The following is a 14,356-nucleotide window of genomic DNA, read 5'->3' on the forward strand; positions in this document are numbered from 1 at the left end:
GGCACAATCATAGCTCACTGTAATCTCAAACTCCTGGCTTTAAGTAATCTTCCCCACTCAGCCACCCAAGAAGCTGGGACTACAGGTACACACCACCATGCCCAGCTAATTTTTGTAGTTGTTTCTTTCTGTAGAGGCAGAGTCTCTCTATGTTGCCCAGGCTGGTCTCAAACTCATGGCCTCAAGCAATCCTCCCTCTTGGGCCCCACAAACCACTGGGATTATAGGCCTGAGCCACTGCACCCTGCCTTGAACAAAATTATAATAAAGCTCTTGAGTGTTTTGTGGCCTTTCAGCAGATGCTCTGCCCCCCTGTTGTGACCTGGCCATGTTTCTTGTCTCAGCCTGCTTTTTTCTCCCATACATGACACAGAGGCCCTAACCTCAAAATCGTCGTCCCGTGTCATTTTGCACACCCATAATAATCTCTCCTATTTCTCATCACTGTGGCATCTTCTAATTTTTCTTCTTTGAGTTTCTCTTTAGTCATCTTGAAAATTCTGAGAGATTGTGCTAGCATGTACATGAGAGCCTCCTGATAGCACTGGAGTTAGGAGCCAAGTTTCTTAGATGCTTTATTACTGCCAATGTCCTTTCTTTAACCAAAGACCAACAGGAACACACCTGTAGTGAAACAAGTTCATTACTCATTGAAAAGAGAGGAAAGTGTACCATAGGGAACTGACAGTGACCCGGTAAGAAAATGTTAGGAAAAATCTATTCTAGAATTTGGACTTCGGTTGGTTGGTTGGGGAGGGTCGAGGGGGTGATACTGAAGGAAATAGAGATTTGCTCTGAATTAGATGTTGTCAGGAGGCAGGATAATTTTATGATTGGGTGTCTTAATCTTGGAGGAGGGAAGACTAGACTGAAGCTAAAGCTGTAATTGATAAAGAAGCAGAGTCACTCATAGTAAGTGAGAAGGGAATGTGTAGTATCTGTGGCTTGGACAGTGTTGATAATCGTTTTGGGTTCAGACATAAAAGGTCTCATTTTGTCTTGACTCATCATGATCACAGAATGATTTTAACTAAAGTAAATGCTCTATGAATTGTTTGTGTTCAGCAGAACAAACACCAAGGCCAAGCAGTGAGTGCTGGGCCTGTGCCCAGAAACAGCAAGACCTAACTAATAATATCAGGCCAGCTCCTGGATGATGGGCTGTTTTCTCTTTACAGTACAAAGTTCTTTGTTACTTCAGTAATTAAACGTGCACACCTGAAATCCAATTTCCGCTACTTTGATGATTGTTGAAATAAGATTCTTTTGAATGTCCTTCTTAAGTTCCATAATATGCTCAATACACTGAGTCCTGTAATACAAAATATCATTCCTGTTATGCTAGCAACCTGAAAAATCACAGGAGATCAGTCCCTGTATAACAATGATAATGTGCACAAATTGTTTGGGGGCATTTATTCTTTTCTTTGCACATATACCATAAAAACTAATTTGTTATATAAATGAAAAAATTATGCCTTTGGCATATATAAAATACAATGAAATGAAATTTTAATAACTCAAAGCTTCTTATGAAGAAATTAAGGGGTCTTTCTACTTACTATATAGATGAATAGCATGCTAATCAGATTGTAGAATCCTGCAGTTGGGAATTATCTTAAAACGTATTTCTGAAAATATGCACCTCTGTGGAACTTATATAAATGTGGTTAAATATATATACTCAACTTTCTATTTAGATATTCCAGATACCACCTGAAATAGAAGAGATAATCTGACTTTTTCTATTATTCAACCATATACTTTCTTTTGTTGTTTTTATTTCTTTAATTTTCCACATTGACAGATATAATTGTATGTATTCACTGTGTCTTAAATGTATAAGCATTGTGGAATGGGCTCAATCTAGCTATTTAACATGTGTGTTATATCACATAGTTATTATTTTTGTGGTGAGAACACTTTATATCCACTAAGCATTTTTTAAGAATTCAGATAAACTTTCATCATAAGCTTTGCTTAAATAAAAAATCTAGTAAGTGATTCAAGTCTGTGATTGAATAATATTCCATATATTTAGGTAGTATATGGATTCAAAATGAGTAGAAATATTGACAAACATCCCATGCTAATAATCTACTTTGTAACTTCTCATAAATCTGTAGAGGGAGTAGTAGTAGAGAGAGGAGGGGAGATAAGGCTATAAATAAACTTGATTCCATGAGTCACACAAAGAAAAAGTATCTTTTCTTTATGGTAATGTAATATTTAAGACATTTGTAATATTCATAATTGTACTACTTTCTTTACATTATACATATATGCTTTTTAAACATGAGCTGCATGATAAATTCAAAGTTTCAGTGCCATATGTAAACTTAAGTTTCTCTATTTTTTTTTGTGCAGGGAGGTGGGGGTTGCTCTTAAAATATGATAAAGGCAATACAAGAGAAATAGTGTGTTTTAACCACTGCTGTATTTATCATATTATCTTGTTAATAAGCTACTTTGATTCTACTTTATGGAGATTTTTCCTTTAGTTACTCTTGAAGATATCATCTAAACCAAGAAAGATATTCATTCTTCTCTTTCTCCTTAAGGTCTATCTTTTCACAAGATCCTACTTCATCTTTCCTATTTTGGAATAAAACATGTAGCTCTGTTTTATGTGAGCCAGAAATAATTTACTGAACAGGAAACTGTAGTTAAGAAGTAAAAATCACAGTTAAAAATTTTAACTTTTAATGGGACAAAGAGGCTTGAATCTTTTACAGATGAGAGATGCTTGTCACGGGCCTAAGAGATGGGGTTTATTTAAGTCTAGTCAGCGCTTTTGATTCTTAAATTTGAATAGTTCAAAAGTCAAATTAGAGTAGGATCCTGATAACTGAGTTGATTCCTTGTTAACAGTAATAAAAGGTAAATATTATCAATAAATATAAAATATCTACCAGTTACTTGGGAAGTTAATATAGTACTTTTGGAGTATATTTTATACAGAACCAAATGCATATAATTAGCTAATGTGCTTTTGGATGTCTATATTTTGTAATAATACCATCTGAAAAGTTGTTACAGATAAACATTTATTATTTTTCTGAAAGTCAAAGGGATATTTTGTATGCCCGGCTTAGCAGCAGTTGTCTATTTGAAATGAAAATAAAAGAGCATTAATGCCAATCAGCTTTCTTACTAGAAATATTCCTGTACTTGATGTTTTTCCACAAACTCTTAACACATCACAGATATTCTTAAACTACTTGTATAAATTATACCAGAATAAAATGGGCATCATTCTCTTTTTTGTTTACATCGAATTTTTGTTTCTCCAGAGCACATCCGTATTGTGGAGAAACAATGGTGACCGTTTTTAATTGCAAAAACTACCCAGATTCTTTCTTGGAGAGCCTCCTTGTTTTCCATTGGGTTTAGACATAGGTTCTCTTTCACTCTTTATCCTACATTTTTAGACCATCATAATGTATTTATATTTTATACAACCACTGGCCAACAGGAGAATCTATATATATGTTCACTAAAAAGCAGGTTTATACAATTAGTTTACTCATTCCTTCTTCCTAGTAAGGTTCTTCTTTACTTGAGTCCAGTTCCTGACTCCAGAATAAAAATGAAATTATCAATGTCTCTTGTACATTAGTCTGTGATTTTTTTGCAGGGGTGCCCTCTGTATCTTAATCTTTGCTTCCTCTTCGCGGCTCCATCTTTCCCTCAAATTCCCCACCACGACACTGAAGTACTTCCCCGATTCTGCCCTTCCTTGGAAACCAAATCTGAGTTCCTGACCCCAATTCCAATACCCCAGTTTATAATGTGAAGTGGGAAATTGGGGGATTAAATATTTCCTGATATCAGTTGAAAACTGTGGGTGCCCTTGTTATTTGCTCTGCTACTTGTTAGCTTTATACTGTATTTGTCGCTTCAACGAATGCCAATATAAAAGAAATGCTAAGTCCTTTGTTCCTTTGACCTTTTGTGTTTTTTTCCCCTCTGCTTGCATAGGGGAGTATCCAGTTTTCATTACTTCTCTTCTGTCTACCCCTGCTGTTATGTTCCAGAATGCCACCAAGATGAAAGCTAACCAAAAGTATTTCTCCCACTTGTGATAATGACTCTTAGGGCTTGCTTTTCAATTTTACAGCCCTCTTTGCCATGGCTGCCACTACAAACTGCAAGCACATTCCCGTTAATCCAAACTCTGCCTAGAATGAGACCACATTCCCTTCATTAGGCTGAATACAAGTTTTAGTTCAGGGTCTTGTGTCTTTCCCGCATTCATTTATTAGTCATCTAGCTGAATTTCTCAACCCAATTTATCGCTTTTCATGTGACCTTTTAAAAGTACAAACTCGTATCCTGTCACTCCTCCAACTTATAATTATTTAATTGTTCTATTCTGCTTACAGAATAAAGTTCAATCTCCTTAGAATATCATGCAGGGGGCTTCAAGGTCTGGTATCCACCCATTTTCCTCACTTTTTGCAACTTCCCTGAAAACCATTTTTGTACTTTTGCAAGCATATCACTTCCTTTTTGCCTCTGAATTTATGCATGTTGTTCTTTCTGCTTCTATTGCCCTTTTTCCATCTTCTGTGATTAGAAAATATCTATTCATCCATTGAAGCCCTTCTGTTATTTTACAATCTATCTCCTATGAACAAAATCACAATCTATTCAAGACCATATTTTATTCATCTTTGCATGCCAGCGCCATGCTCAAAGCCTGGAGTATGATTAAAGGTCAGTTAGTGTTTGAATGAATAAGTTAGTTCTTTAGTACGTTTCCTTTCTCTTAACTCACAACTTGAAATTGTATTATTTCTTTACTCTTCAGAATTTCTCCCAAAATATTCTAAGGCGGGAAGCTTCATGAAAACTCTTGGAGTTTTCTCTAATAGTCTTACCAAAACAAATGGAAGACTCTTTCTTGGTTTCCATGATAGCTTTCTTTGTTTCAGATTGGTTAATTTTATAGTTCACTTTTCATTTGTCAGGATAATTCTGTTTTTAGGAAGGATAGAAGCTTGGACTTAATTTTATTTTGAATTTTGATTTAATTTTGATTTGATTTTATAGCCTTAACAGATAACACTTTCTTCCTTTAAAGAAATCTATCTTTCCAGGCAATAGGAGATCTTGTTGTATTTCTTTGTTCTTTAGAGTTGATTCTATAGATATTCCTTGACTTTTTGTTAGGGTTATATCCCAATAAAGTTAAAAATATGAAAATATCATTGTAAAAATGCATTTAATACATCTAATCTACTGGATATCATAGCTCAGCCTAGCTTATCTTAAATGTGCTCAGAACACTTACATTAGCCCACATTTGGGCAAAATCATCTAATACAGAGCATATTTTAGAATAAAATGTGGACTATGTCATGTAATTAATCAAATCTAGCATTGAACTATGGTTTCTACTGAATGTATATTGCTTTTACACCATTGTGATGTTGAAGGGTTGTAAGTTGAATCATTGTAAGTTGGGGACCATCTGTGTGTGTGTGTGTGTGTGTGTGTGTGTGCATGCGTGCACACACACACACACACACACATGCAATTTGAGCAGATAATTGTGTTATCAAGATGGTATGACAGTCCAGTATTTTAAAGTGATTTCTCTAGAGGAAAGTTATTATTTGGCAAATACTATGAAAATAAATCTCAAACATTTTCTTAAGTCTCCGGTTGTTATCAGTTGGGATGATTTTGCCTGCAAGTAACAAAGTCCAAAAGAAGCAGTTTCTTGGGTACTTTTTATTTTGTTCATATAATAAGGAGTCAACAGACTGAATTAACCAGCTTGGAATCATCCTTAGGCTCACTGATATTACTTAATTCATAGGGCTCTAGGTTGGTTTTTCTTACTGTTACCCTACAAGTGCAAAGTGGCTACGACGATTGTAAGGATCATGTCTTTATATAACAATGCCTAACGACAGTAAGAAACAAGTTTCTGTCTTGTTTCAGTCTTTTAAAACAGAAAACTATCACTACAGGTCTGTAGCTGACTTGTTTTTATGCCTCAATGTCAGCATTTTGTTATATGCTTGTTATACATCTCATTATCAAGGAGAATTGTGGCTAAAACTAATCAATATTCAACCTCTGTAGCTTGGGAGAGGTTTTATAATCACATAGACATGAAATATCTAACACAAAATCAGAGCTCAGTGAGGAGAGATGAAGTGGAAAGAATGGAAGTAACTTCTGTCATAGTAGGTCCTATTCTAATTTACATGAGTTCAATTTTTGAAAATTAAAATACATGTGTCTTCACACACAGGGGAACAACACACATGGGGGCCTTTCAGAGGGTGGACAGTGGAGGGAGAGAATCAGGAAAAATCACTAATGCGTACTAGGCTTAATACCTGGGTGACGAAATAATCTATAGAACAAACCTCCATGACACAGTTTACCTATGTAACAAAACCTGCATGTGTACCCCTGAACTTAAAAGTTAAAAAATAAAATAAAATATATGTATCCTCAAAATAATTTTTAAAAAGTAAAATTGCTGTGAAGGGCCAGGCACGGTGGCTCACACCTGTAATCCCAGCACTTTGGGAGCCTGAGGTGGGTGGATTATCTGAGGTCAGGAGTTCGAAACCAGCCTGGCCAACATGGCAAAACCCCATCACTAATAAAAATAAATAAATTAGCCGGGCATGGTGGCAGGTGCTTGTAGTCCCAGCTACTTGGGAGACTGAAGCTAGAGAATTGCTTAAACCCATAAGGCAAAGCTTGCAGTGAGCCGAGATTGTGCCACTGCACTCCAGTCTGAACGACAGAGCGAGACTGTGTCTCCAAAAAAAAAAAAAAAAAAATTGTTGTGAGAAAAACAAGCTCTTCAAACATACATTGGATGCTGAAGTTTCTATTTCTCACTTGACTATGATATTCTTTTCAATTACATCTGTGCTGCGGTCTTCTAGGGGTTTGTCATTAGAGAAAGGTCAGACTGATAAGATAGTGAAGTGCCAAAAGTTGGTCATGCCTTAATTCATTGGAAAAATTACTTAGTTTAGGGCAGAATTTTATTCCATTTATGTAAAGATGATTACTATTTTCTGTCATGCACAGTACATGTTCTTTCATGAATATTGTTAGGAGAAATTTTATAAATTTCATAAATGCTTTTGGTTTTTTTTACACTGTTTCATATGGATAGTAATAGATTATAGTGTGATATATATATTTAGACCCTGCATTCAGGGTCTGAATGCAGCAGCCAGCATTTAACTCTTAGCTCAGCACTGTTTGACTTTGAGCAATTTAGCTAACCTCACAGAGCATCATTTTTGCCATTTGTAATACTGTGAAAATAGTGACACTTAAAGAGTGTTGTGTATTGTTTGTGTCCTGACTGCTACACTGTTCCCCTTTCTTGTTCCCTTTCCTGGAGCCACCGTAGTCCCTGAGACATGACTATATTGAAACTAGGTCAATTTATAACCCTACAATGGCCTCTAATGTTCAAGTGAATCGAAGTGTCACACATCTCTTTAAATAAAAAAACTAGAAGTGATTAAACTTAGTGAGGAAGGCATATTGAAAGCTAAGATAGGATGAAACCTAGGCCTCTGACACCAAACAGTTAGCTAAGTTGTGAATGCAAAGAAGAAGTTCTTGAAGGAAACTAAAAGTGCTACCCCAGTGAACACACAAAGGATAAGAAAGTCAAACTGCCTTATTGCTGATATAGAGAAAGTTTGAGTGGTCTGGATAGATTAAATCAGCTACAATATTCCTGTAAGACAGAGCCCAATCCAGAGGAAGGTCTTTACTCACTTCGATTCTGTGAAAGTAAAAGAGGTGAGGAAGCTGCAGAAGAAGAGTGTGAAGCTCACAGAGGTTGATTCATGAGGTTTAAGGAAAGAAGCTGTCTCCATAACATAAAAGTGCAAGATAAAACATCAAGTGAAGAAGCTGCAGCAAGTTATCTGGAAGATCTAGCTAAGATCATTAGTGAAGGTGGCTACACTAAACAATAGATTTTCAATGCAGACAAAACAGCCTTCCATTGGAAAAAGGTGCCATTTAGGACTTCCATAGCTGGAGAGGAGAAGTCAATGCCTGGTTTCAAACCTTCAAAGGACAGGCTGACTCTCTAGTTAGGGGCTAATGCAGCTGGTGACTTTAAATTGAAATCAATGCTTACAACCATTATAAAAATCCTAGGGCCCTTCAGAATGATTCAAAGTCTACTTTGCTTGAGCTCTATAAATGGAACAACAAAGCCTGGATGCCAGCACATCCGTTTACAGCATAGTTTACTGAATAATTTAAGCCCACTGTTGAGACCTGCTGCTCAGGATAAAAGGATTTCTTTCAAAATACAACTGATGATTAACAATGCAGCTGGTCATCTGAGAGCTTTGATGGGTATGTCCAATAAAATTAATGTTGTTTTCATGCCTGCTAACACAACATCAGTTTTATAGCCCAGAGATCAGAGTCATTTTGACTTTCAAGACTTATTACTTAAGAAATAGGAGGTGGGTGGTCACTTGAGGTCAGGAGTTTAAGACTAGCCTGGCCAACATTGCAAAACTCTGTCTCTACTAAAAACACAAAAATTAGCCAGGCATGATGGTACATACCTGTAGTCCCCGCTACTCGAGAGGCTGAGGCAGGAGAATCGCTTGAACCCAGGAGGCAGAGATTGCAGTGAGCCTATTTTGCACCAGTGCACTCCAGCCTGGGTGACAGAGTAAGACTCTGTCTCAAAACAGAAAAAAAAAAAAAAAGGCTATAATTTCCATGGATAGTAATTCATGTGATGGATCTGGACAAAGTATATTGAAAACCAACTGAAAGTAATTCACCATTCCAGATGCCATTGATAATATTTGTGATTCATAGGAAAGGTTGAAATAGCAACATCAACAGGAGTTTGGAAGAAGTTGATTGCAACCATCATGGATGACTGAGGGTTACAAGACTTCAGAGAAGGAAATAACTATAGATGTGGTGAAAATAGCAAGAAAACTAGAATTAGAAGTGAAGCCTGAAGATGTGACTGCATTGGTGCAATCCCATGATGAAACTTCAGTGAAGGAGAAGTAGCTTTTCTAATTGAGCAAAGAAAGTGTTTTTGTTTTTGTTTTTTTTAGACGAAATCTCCTGGTGAAGATGCTATGAACACCGTTGACATGATGTGTAGGGAAAAACTTTCTAAACCATGTTTTTCCTCTGCCTCATGCCACAACAATCATCACAAAAGCAGAGTTCGATGACAAGAAATGTGGGGGTTTTCCACACACACACCAAGCAGCAAACACCAGCTGGATGTCATCCAACTCAGTTCCGACACTATCTACATGGAAATAGTTAGATCCCACAGGTTGGGAGCTTAGTCCCGAAGATTGCCCCCTTCTTTCAACACTAGTCACAAGTCCAAGTCTCCAGGACTACCGACCAGCTTCAAGTTGGGGTTCTCATTACCCCCTCTTTGGGTTTGATTAATTTGCTTGAAGCAGCTCACAGAAGTCAGGGAAATGCTTATTTATGTTTACCAGTTTATTATAAAGGATACAAATGAAGAGATGGATCAGGCAAGGTATGGGGGAAGGTGTGTGGAGCTTCCATGCCCTCCCTGGCATGTCACCCTCTAGGAACCTCCAAGCATTCAGCTATCAAGAAGCTCACCAAACCCAGTCCTCTTGAGTTTTTATGGAAGCTTCCTGACTTCAGCATTCCTTCCCCCAGGATGTAGGGTGGGATCCTGTCTGGGGAGAGTCTTGAGACTAACAATCAGAAGGGAGGGGAAAGATTAGGGTCCTGCCTTGGGGCAAGTGAAAGGAGGGCTAGAGGGAGATTCTGTTTTCTGAGGCCTGATATACATGATAACAAAAAGTCTGTAACTAGGGTTAAGGGAAATATGAACCAGAAAAGGTGGACAAAAACCAATATATATCGTAACACCACACGTGACAACAAAGAATTTATAATATTACATAAAGTTGGTTGATGAAGCAGTGGCAGGGTTTGAGAGGATTGTCCCAGTTTTAAAAGAAGTTCTACTTTGGGTAAAATGTTATCAAACAGCATTGCATGCTATAGAAAAGGCAAACGGTTTTTCCAAGTGATGCGGCAAACTTTATTGTCTCATTTTAAGAAACTGCCACAGCAACCCTGACCTTCAGCAACCACCACCTAGATCAGTCAGTAGCCATCAATATCCAGGCAAGATTCTCTACCAGTAAAAAGATTATTATAATTGTTAGCTTTTTTTTAGCAATAAGGTATTTTAAAGTATGTACATTTTTTAATGGTATGGCACACTTAATAGACTACAGTATAGGGTAAATATACTTTTCTATGCAGTGGGAAACAAAATTTGTGTGACTCAGTTTATTGTGATATTCACTATATTACAGCAGTCTGAAACCAAACTTCCAGTATCTGCAGAGGATGCCTATATTCTGGGCATGTTTACATTTATCTAATTTTCTTAACATTTTCTAGTGTTTTCTCATCTGTAAACATGTGACTAGCAATAATTTATAGAATGCTTTGGGACAAATAATACATGGAAGCATTTAACATGATAGCTGACTCGTGGTAATAGGTGAATAAATATTTGTCCCCTTCTGTATCATTTGATAGAATTTTTCAAGTTGTCTCACATGTGAGGGACAAAATAAATAAATGTTTTAGAACAAAAACAAGGTATTATGTTTAATAATTTAAAGGTCATTTATATATTTTTTTAAAAAATCCAAAGAACACTAGAGAATCAAAATAATTTTAAAAATTAACTTCATACTAGTAACAGGCCACTAGTAACAGTGTATGGAAATGAAAAAGAGGTATTATTCCAGTTATCCAAGAGCTTAATATTAAGTTAACTAGCGAGAGTGGCAAGAGGCAGCCAAATGCCTAGGCAGATAGCGGCAGGTCCCCACTGAAATCCCACCTCTAGCCGAAGACAGTTTAAAGCCTGAAAGCCACGCTACAGGTTAAACCCTCAGACTGCATTGAGAACTTGTCTTCCTGTTTGGCGTGCTTTCCTCTGATTGATCCCCACCCTTCACCTATTTTATATATACCTTCCCTCTCCAAATTGGTTTTTCACACTGTCGTGTCCACCTTTGAGTGGTGTCTTCGCTTTAACCTTTTTTACAACCAGCATACACTCCCCATTCTGAGTCCGTAAAAGGCCCCATACCCAGCCACATGGGGGACTTTCCCACCTTCAGGTGGGGGGACCACCCCTGCATCTCCTCTCTGCTGAAAGCTGTTCCATCACTCAATAAAATTATTTTCTGTCTTCCTCAACCTTCAATATTCACCATATCCTCATTCTTCTGGGGCACGAGACAAGAGCTTGGGAAACGCTGAATGCTGGTATAAGCTGGGACATGCCAGTGTGGCCAAGAGAGGCCCAGGTGGGGCATGGCTCGCCGAGGGTCCCTGGCTTGCAAAGAGACCATGAAGAAAAATCTTACATTACTAGCATTGCTGAAGGAGAACAAAGAAGAATAATGGCATCCACCAAAAATCAAAGCAGTACTGTCTCAAACATTACAGCAGAACTTGGAGAAAGGTGTTAAAAAGAGATAAAAAGTGGAAGTAGAAAAAAGAGCAAAACAAAGCAATATTATAGTTACATTTTTAAAAATAATCATTAGGATAATTTAGAACAAGTGTTTGTAACTCTGGGGGTCTCTGAACCCTCATTTGTAGGACTAGCTGTCTGCAGTGAGAAAATAAGAAAGGAAAGAGAAGAAATGTATTCTACACAGAAGTAGGGGAAAGTTCCTTAAACTATGAGTCACAGCTATTTATATCCGAACAAATGTGCATTTCCTATTACTCCAAGAGATTCTGTGGTCTTCTACCCATGCATTTATATAAAGAATTGTCCTCTGTGTATAAGCTGCATCTCTAGAATATGAACACCTTGAAACTACCTAGCAACACTTAAGTACCTAGACCAATCTGGACAGACAGCATTATTGGGTTGTCTTGGTAAATATTGGTAACTTCAATAACCAAGAATGCTCTTAAATCTATAGCTAGACAACAGGCTATCTCTGAACTAAACTTTAGACAACAGTCCTTGGTAGACTTTTTTTTTTTTTACTCTGTTATGTAAAAGTAGAGACTTATCTAGTAATAATTCTAGCTGGTTCATAAATCTCTGATACCATTACTTTCTCTATTGAAGATCTCATTGTTAGTATTTATTATACCAATCTTCTGTTCTAAAGAGATAAAAAATAACTAAATTTTGGACTTCTATTAAAGGCTAGGGACCAGCTCTAGAATGAATGTTCTCAACCAGGGTGACTGTCCACTTCATGAAAGTAGACTAAAAATACCAAACTCTCATATATACACAATAATATATATCAAAGTATTTGAAGTACATTATAGAAATCCTCACAGTAGGGGTCACATTTTCTTCCACTTTGTGGCAGAGTTCTGAGCACATAGTGACCATGTGATAAATATTAATTCAGTATGTGAGTGTATGAGGATGTATGTCACCAATATTCTTTGACTGCCTTAGGTGTTCTGGGAAAAAGCCATATTTTTGGTCTCATTTAGCATATACTGTAATTAATACTTATTTTTAGGGTGTATTTATTTTTGTTTTAATTTATTTGATTTGTGTTGCATATACAATATTGTACCCATCAAATATTGCTTAATTCTTTCATATTGCAAAATAAACAGCTATTATAAGCCTGAACTTGTTAGTGTTGCTGGGCCCTGCCCAAGGTTGCCCTCATCTCCAGCTTTCCACAAACTGGAATATTCACTGATGCTTTGTTTCTTCTCCCAGACCAGGATACATGTTGTTATGTGGTTCCTAGGAGGACTGTAAAGTCCTCTAACAAAGACACAGGATGGAATGAATCAAGGGAATTACTATGAGAAAGTAGGGATATCCCTGGAGAGGGGACTGTTTCTGTGTGCTTTTAGACGTCACAGAGTAATTGTTTCTTTTTTTAAAGGAAGGAACCAGGGTGAAGAGCAGCTCATTTTTAAGCTGGAGAGGTTAACAAACACTGGCTGCAGGATTTACTTTGGTTTAGGAATACCACTGTCTCACAGGAGTGTCAATCAAAATTCCACAGCCATTCTTCGACACTAGGAGGTGGGACTGACTGATGTACAGCAGTGATTTGACCCAGCACTTGGGGCAAACACAACCAGAGTCTTCGGTGTTAATTCCCTGGTCTTCCCAACTAGCATTCTGAAAGTGCATTAACATTTGTGGCCTTGTGCTCTTTCATCGGACTTCTAATGGTAATTATGCCTGTGTAATCACAGTAAAGTTACCTAATCTAAATATGTAAGATTTCACACTTTGCTTGCAATACTTAAAATTTCCTACTTTGATCTGACTTTTGCTTTGTTCTTGTCCAGTTTAATATATATTTGCATTTCTCTGTCTTCTCTCAGGGCGTAGAATTTATGGAGTATTGTAGGCATTTAGGCAGCCTGTTTCAAACTTTTAAATAAGAAGTTGTATCTAAAAGAAAGTGGAGGGATGAGTCAAATGATTTTTACTATGAGTTCTCAGTAATTGTTATGGTAATAAGTGGTAAGAAGGCATTCAAAAATATTTGAAATAATCTAAGTGCTCCAACATACACATGCTTATATGCAAGCAACAGTGGAGGAATATCTTAATAGGGCAAATTCGTGTGCAGCCATCTTTTATTCTTAGGAATATATATATCCTGCCAGACACGGTCATCCCAGCACTTTGAGGCCAGGAGTTCGAGACCAGCCTGGAAAACATGGCAAAACCCTGTCTCCTGTCTCTACCAAAAATACAGTAATACAATAGTAGGATATACTTCCTAGTATACCCTAGGAAGACTGTTAAGTTATAGATAGTCATTTTTTAGCCAAAGATGTATTATAATGAATATGATTATAAAAATTTAGATTCTCTTATATTAATATTGTAAGACAGAGTGGTTGACTTCTCAGTGTTGGAGCAAGCAGAATCTATCCTCCCCTGCTTTTGATGTTCAATAGTGACAAGTAGAGGTCACACGCAGTCTCTGCTGCTGGCATTCCTGGCATGGTCACAGTGACTACTGTGACTTGTTTGAGAGGTGACTTTGAACATTTATTTTACTTTCAGGTTAGATAATTTAGTCATTGTATTGGCTTGGGCTAGTGAATCTTTGTTACAACAGCCAATAGGATATATGAAGTAGTGTTTTAAAAAATTAGCCATTAAAGACAGTTTTCAATTTGCAAACCATTTCTAACATCTTTTCCATGGTAAGAATTAGCTACACGGAATGATACTGGGAAATATAGAAAAATGGGGGGTACTGGAACTAGCTAAAATTTTACAGATTACAGGTATAATTGTTTTGCTGGTCACACATGATTA

At 37.0% G+C, this 14,356-nt stretch overlaps 1 protein-coding gene across 4 annotated transcripts in view; it reads left to right on the plus strand.

Moving 5' to 3' along the window:
* CD36 (CD36 molecule (CD36 blood group)) overlaps positions 1 to 14,356 on the plus strand; it is a 77,039-nt gene that overhangs the window by 8,709 nt on the left and 53,974 nt on the right. The window contains exon 1 of one of the 4 annotated variants that reach the window (XM_009453441.5): positions 12,955 to 13,248. The exons of 2 other annotated variants lie outside the window; for them this stretch is intronic. The gene's annotated coding sequence lies outside the window, so the exon portion shown is untranslated. Of the gene's footprint in view, positions 1 to 12,954; positions 13,249 to 14,356 lie in introns of those variants that run through there. One more of the 4 variants, XM_016957648.4, reaches the window with a different exon arrangement.

This window comes from Pan troglodytes, chromosome 6 (assembly GCF_028858775.2).
Source record: "Pan troglodytes isolate AG18354 chromosome 6, NHGRI_mPanTro3-v2.0_pri, whole genome shotgun sequence".
NCBI classification, from domain to species: domain Eukaryota; kingdom Metazoa; phylum Chordata; class Mammalia; order Primates; family Hominidae; genus Pan; species Pan troglodytes.